Genomic DNA, 6,687 nt, shown 5'->3' on the forward strand with positions numbered 1-6,687 from the left:
TGTTATAAAAAGTAGATAGGAATATGGAGAAAAATTAAGTTAGAGGTATGTGCCAGAATACAACATAGCAGAGTAAAACATTAAATTTTTTTTTAGAGTAGAAAGTAAATTCCCAGGTATGTCAGAGAGATCGATGCTTTTGAGAAAATTAAAGCAATAGAAGAAATCATGGGGAAAAAGATGGATGATTTGATTAAGTAAAATTTTTTATAAAATTAAAACTAACAAAAGAGGATTTGATAAAATGAAAAAATGGTGGCCTGTAATGGGACAGAAGAAGGTCCAGGAGGGTGCGTAAAGCAGGGGCTTTGAAGTCAGACCACTGAGTCCAAATCCTGCCTTTTCCCACGTGTAAACATGTTCAAGTTATTTAATTCATCAGTGTCTCAGTTTCTCCTTCTTGAGGCTAATAGTATCCAACTTGTAGCAGTGTTGGAGGTGTGAGGTGAATGAGTATAGAAAAAACACTTAGAATGGTGTTAGACTTGTAGTGACTGGTTAGTAATTGACAGCTATACCTGTCATGATCTATGACAGTGTTCCTTTACCTGGAGGTAAAGGCAGTTTTGCCTCCCAGGGACATTTGGCAATTTCTGGAGACATATTTGACTGTCACAACTTGGTGGGGGGTGTGTGTGGTGCCACTATATCTAGTTGATAGAACCTACTCAGCATCCTATAATCACAGGACAGATCCACAAAAAAAATTGGCCCAAAATATCAATAGTGCCATGGATGAGAAACTCTGCTCTGTGGTATGTGCAAAGCTCACACAACTAAAGAATGGCAGTGATATTCCAATAGATACATGGAAAAAAGGGCATGGACAATTCACTTAAAAAGAAGTTTGGAAAATAAATATTTGGGAAGGCATTCAAATTTGCCAGTAATTAAAATTGATTAACTCAGACAGTGAAGAATTATTTGAAAATTTCAAGAGTTCATATGAAAATCCAAAGTCAGGGGTTTACCAGGGAAATGGGTATATTCATACTTTGTTGGTGGTTCTGCAAATGACTCTGAGTCCTTAGGAAATAATTTGGTAGAGAGCCATGAAAATGTGCATGACTTTTAATCCTTTGGTATCCTTTCTAAAGATTCATTCTAGGGCGCCTGGGTGGCTCAGTTGGTTAAGTGACTGCCTTCGGCTCAGGTCATGATCCTGGAGTCTCGGGATCGAGTCCCGCATCGGGCTCCCTGCTCAGCAGGGAGCCTGCTTCTCCCTCTGACTTTCCCCCCTCTCATGTGCTCTCTCTCTTTCTCATTCTCTCTCTCAAATAAATAAATAAAATCTTTAAAAAAAAGATTCATTCTAAATTATTAAAAAAATAACTTATATGGGCCAATATCTTAATGCATACTGTAATATTTCTAACAGCAAAAACCTAAGAGCAATTTAAGTGAACATAAAAGGGAAACCGTTAAGCAAATTATATTTTATAATGAAATGGACTGTTTAATCGCCACTGAATTTATGATCAAATAAAAAATATAACTGTGCAGAAAATGTAATGCTCAAAGTAATGTTAAGTGATAATGAGTAAAACATTTTATTTATTCTATAATTAGAATTATATAAAACAAATACACATAAAAATGTGTTCAGTGACATTGGTTGAATGAATTAAAAAATTTATATATATGCATTTTTTCCATTTAATTTAATATTTTTTAATGTCTGAAAGTTGTCTAAACAAGTAGAAAAAGCAAGCAAAAATTCACCAGGCATGCCTACATTTTGTGAGTTAAAGTTAAGTCAGAGGCACAAATGGATGGTGGCCTTCACATAGCCACAACTCATAGGGCCAGTGACCTTCAGCAGTCTGTGATATTTCTGAGTACACAAGCATCTGAGGTTCTGCTCAGTCGGTGGCCCCTGCAAACTTTGCATTTAGCTTGGGGCAGGATCGTTTTCTTGATGCTTTTTTTTTTTCCATTTCAGTTGAAATCTTGGGGGGATCCTTAAGTAAAAGATGTAAATAAATCACCAGACTTATTAGACACATTTTTAAGGATTAACAATAAAACAATAGTGTGTTTGTGATTGTATGAAGTTGGTCACAGGGAAAATTCTTTTTTCTTAGTTTTGAATAATGGTCCTTGGAAAAAAGTAATTCATAGGTTAAGTTTTTTAATTGCTTACTTTTAATATATGTTAAGTCAAAGTTTTGACAGCAGTTTTCTTCTTTAATTTTATATTTAAGAAGGCATTGTGCTTTATATATTTACAAATTTCCTAAGCTTTTGCCATTGGACGAAACAGCATATAGATAAGGAAAAAGGCACAAAGTCACTTTGGAATTGGTTCTGAGAATCTGTAGTAAGGAGAAAGTGCTACTGATACTGTGTTTTGCTCAAGATGGGTGGTGATCAATGCTAAATATCACACCATGTCATCATCTTCCAATCATTTTTTCCTGTAGATTTTTTTTTGGGTACAACAACCCACTGGTTACCAGAAAAAAACTACAGAAACACTCTCCACCCCCTTACACCCCCCCCACCCCCCACAGGGAGAGAGAACAAGAGAGAACTTTGACCATTTGACTAAAAATTTAGCCCTGGCTTCACCAACGGTTCTTAGTCACCTTAAATCATTTAACCCTTTTGGCCCTTGGATTTCCTTATTATAAAATAGGAATAAAATGTCTCTGTGTGCTTCCCACCCCACTGAGATTTCAAATCACAGAGGAAAAAGTGCTTTTTTCTAGAAATGAGCTTCTGGCAATTGGAGAACCATTTGTGGGGGAAAAACCGAATCCATGTCTCACTCTATCCATACACCAAATAAAACACACATGGATCGACATTGAAATGTATGAAATGAAACTATAATTTACCAGAAGATAGAATGTTTTTATAATTTTGGAGTGGCTGTTGGGTTTTTAATATTCCTCTTTATTAATTTAAACCTAAATGTACATGGAATGTCCTCTGGGTAAAAGATAGGTTTCTTACAATTACCTTGCAGTAATAACAAGTGAGAAGGCTTAAACTGTCCCAGCCCTTACCCCTGGGGTAATGTGATGAAAACCAGGTAAACCAGGTCAAACTTTATGACACAGTGAGTTGGCTATATGGATTTTCCTTATTTGTTTATAGGAGGAGAGACAGCTATTCTCTCCTCCTGAAAGGAGAGAGAGAACAAAACCCTTTACTCCTTCCAGAAGGTATGGAAAGGGTCCGTGGTTCTCACTCTAATCTTCTGGAATGTAAATATGTCTTCTAAAGGAGCACAGAAATGTTGGGTGTCTGCATCTTTTATGACCTAGATATGTGTTTAAAGTCTGGGCTTCTTCCTTTTTAAAATGTAATTACCTAAGGAGAAACAGCTCCCATTTTCCTGACCCCTTGTGGCCTTGCCTGGCTGTAACCATTTGGCCCTCTTGGATTAGAGCAATTCACTAGAAAAGTGGCTACAGATCTAATTCTCATGGTATGTGTGGAGCAAAATCCTTCTAGGGGAAGTGAGAATAAACATTCCCCATCTTCTGTATTTCCGTGTCTTAGGAGGCTTAGGACTTTTTACAGATGCACTGAGAAACTCAGGGAAATTTTATTTTCCTATTGTAGAGAATATTTTTCTGAACAGAGCACAAAGGCCAGCACCCCCACCCACCCAAAAAATTTTGACAGATTTGACTAGGTAATAAAAAAAAAAAAAGTTGAGAAACTAATGATGACCTGTAAAAAAAAAACCCCATATTTACAGCATATATGCTAGGCAAAGATTTAAAATATCTCTTGACTTTAGAAAAGCAAACAAAAAAGACCTTTAAAAATTGTGCAAACGGCATAGATTTTCTTCACAGAAGAATATCATCTATATGCTTAGGCTCATTAGTAATCAAGTAGATGCAAGTAAAACTGTATGTGATATCATTGCCCACTGATGAATTGGCAAAATGAAAACAAAACAAACAAAAAAACAATGCCTACAGCTTGCAGGGTAGTGATGAAAAGTCCTTTTCATACTAGATGGGAGTGTGATGCTTCTACAGGACACTTTGGCATTACGCATTCTGGGAGGCAGAATGATAAACCCACAGATGTCCACATCCTAATGCCCAGCATCTGTGAATATGCTGTTATAGGGCAAAAGGGAATTTGTGGTTGCCGATGGAGTTGAGGTTGCTAATCAGCTGACCTTAAAGGGATGATTCTGGAGTACCCAGGTAGACCCAATATCATCACAGGGTCCTTAAAAGTAGAAGAGGGAGTCAGGAGAAGAGGTCAGTGATACAACGTAGGAAGGATTTACCCGTGTTGCTAGTACTGAAGATGCCGGAATGAGGTCTCCAGAAACTGGAAAAGGTCACAGATTCTTGCTCCGAGCCTCCATAAAGGGACATGATGTTGCTGACGCAGTGATGTTATTCCAGTGAGACCTGTGCCAGCCTTCCAGCTTATAGAACAGTAAGATCATACATTTGTGTTGTTTTAAGCCACTAAATTCATGGTAATTTGTTATAGCGGTGATAGGAAACTCATACAGCTAGACTTTGAGAAGCCATTAAAAAGTGTGTGGGCTGAGAGAGAGAAGGCCATGAGCCGCCTAATTAAAGTCTCTTTTTAGCATCCCCACTCGACTCTCCTGTTTCTTGCTTGCCTTGTCTTATTCATCTGGAAAAACCAGAGTCCCACTCAAATCCTGTTTTCCTGTGCTTCACTCCTTCGCCCCCATCGGCTGGGCATTGCTGGAGAAAAACCCACAACCGCACTGGCTGGGCTCACTTTACAACCATGATCATGAAATCTCAAAAGGCATCTGAGGGCTGCCCTGCAGCCATACTGCCTTTGTCTGGTCCATTATTCTCCCAGTCTCTCAAGCAGCCAGTTCGCTTCTGTCCTCTCCAGTTACCTCCAACACCTCCTCCTTGGGCCCCACTCTCAACCATGACCTTGCTTGCTTTTCACTGGAAAGGCTGCAGCCCTGGACGTGAACTTCGCCCTCCCACACTGCATTTTCCCACCATCTGCCCCTGTGCTCCTACACCCGCCCTGTGCTCTGAATCCTTTTACCCTCTTGCTGACTCAGTGATCTGCTCCAGCCCTTGTTCCATCCCGCTCCTTCATCCACGGCCTTTCCCTTAATAAGGAATTATTCTTGCCAGCATACAGATGTATTTTCACCATCTTAAGAAAGTCTTAACCCCACTTCTTTGTTCAGCTGTATCCCCAGTTTTTGTTCACCTCGAGAGTGAAACCTAGCAAAGCAGTTGGCTACACTCGCTGTCCCAATTCTTCCCATTCTCTCTTGAACCTGTTCTAATCAGGCGTTTCTCCTCACTGCACCACTCCACAGGAGTCACTGATAGATAGGTGCCAGGTTCTCCAAATTCAGTGGGCCTCTCTCCACCCTCATCCTATTTATCTGTCAACAGCATTTAACATAATCTGTCACTCCTTGCTGCTTAAGTTTTCTTCACTGCCTTACAAGGCGTTCTTCCCTCTTTTCCCTCCTGCCTCGGTGACCACCTTTGACTCCTTTGCTTGGTCCTCTTTATTTCCCCAATCTCTGAATCTCCATGTATTTGAATCCTTTCCTGAATTAAAACTTTGCATGGGAGTCTAAATTGGATCTCAGATTAACATGCCCCAAACAGATCTATTCTAACTTGCTCCTCGTCTGGTCTTCCCCATTTGCTCAGGGAAAGATTTGACTCTTACACGCCACGTCCAGTTCCCTACCAAATCCTGAAAGCTCTAATTTCAAAATATACACAGTGGCTGCCCAAACTCTTACTCTCAGAAGCTTTTTAACTGTTTACTGCTGTTTTCCTAGTGCCAAGAATAGAGCCTGGCACACAGTAGATGCTAAAAAGATTTACTGAATGAGTAAATAAGCTGAATGAGCCCGATGTTAGGAATATAAGGATATGATCAGGTATGTGCTAAAAATGCGTGAGAATGTTCACAGTAGTGAACTTAATTTAAAATTTATAATATTTACTGAGCCTTATGTATGGTAATTAAAAATTGTAAGCCTCTTATATGTTCATTAATAGGAATTGATTCAGTGAATGATGGTGAATATCTGTAACTTCATCTGCTCAGTAGCTCTGTTCTCATAGGACCTGCCTTTGCTTATTCAAGTGGCTGCCATGGGAGTTGCCATATTCTAGTAGCTAGTTGACACGGGGGTGGGAATTAAGTAATCCTTGAGATTTTGAACTTTGTACCTTGAAAATTACATAGTCAGTACAGTTAGAGCAATGTTTCTTGCTGTGTGGAAAAATCCATGCTAGAGTGAAAGAGCATGAAGCAGACCAAGAAAAAAGCAAATGGATCAGGAGGACAGAAGTCTCAGTGCTGTTGGGGTCCCTGGTCCTCATTTCTCCTGAGGTTCCATTGCATCCTTGCTCTTTCCTCAATTAGTCAACCTTTCCTTAGATCTGACAATAGGATTAGCTTCCTCTTTCTAAAAAAAATTTTTAAATTAACATATAATGTATTCTTTGTTTCAGGGGTACAGGTCTGTGATTCATCAGTCTTACACAGTTCACAGCACTCACCATAGCACATACCCTCCCCAATGTCTATCACCCAGCCACCCCATCCCTCCCACCCCCTCCACTCCAGCAACCCTCCGTTTGTTTCCTGAGATGAAGAGTCTCTTATGGTTTGTCTCCCCCTCTCTGGTTTCATCTTGTTTCATTTTTCCCTCCCTTCCCCTATGATCCTCTG

At 39.6% G+C, this 6,687-nt stretch overlaps 1 long non-coding RNA gene across 1 annotated transcript; it reads right to left on the reverse strand.

Annotated features, from left to right (window-relative positions):
- Positions 1-1,890: 1,890 nt before the first annotated feature.
- Positions 1,891-6,515, reverse strand: LOC141374120 (uncharacterized). The gene is made up of 2 exons (XR_012380736.1): positions 4,262-6,515; positions 1,891-1,961 (listed from the first exon to the last, which is right to left on the reverse strand). It is a non-coding gene; the product is annotated as an uncharacterized lncRNA (long non-coding RNA).
- Between the last annotated feature and the right edge of the window lie 172 nt (positions 6,516-6,687).

This window comes from Callorhinus ursinus, unplaced genomic scaffold, assembly GCF_003265705.2.
Source record: "Callorhinus ursinus isolate GAN/ISIS: 27379988/994484 unplaced genomic scaffold, GSC_fseal_2.0 scaffold14, whole genome shotgun sequence".
Classification (NCBI taxonomy): Eukaryota; Metazoa; Chordata; class Mammalia; order Carnivora; family Otariidae; genus Callorhinus; species Callorhinus ursinus.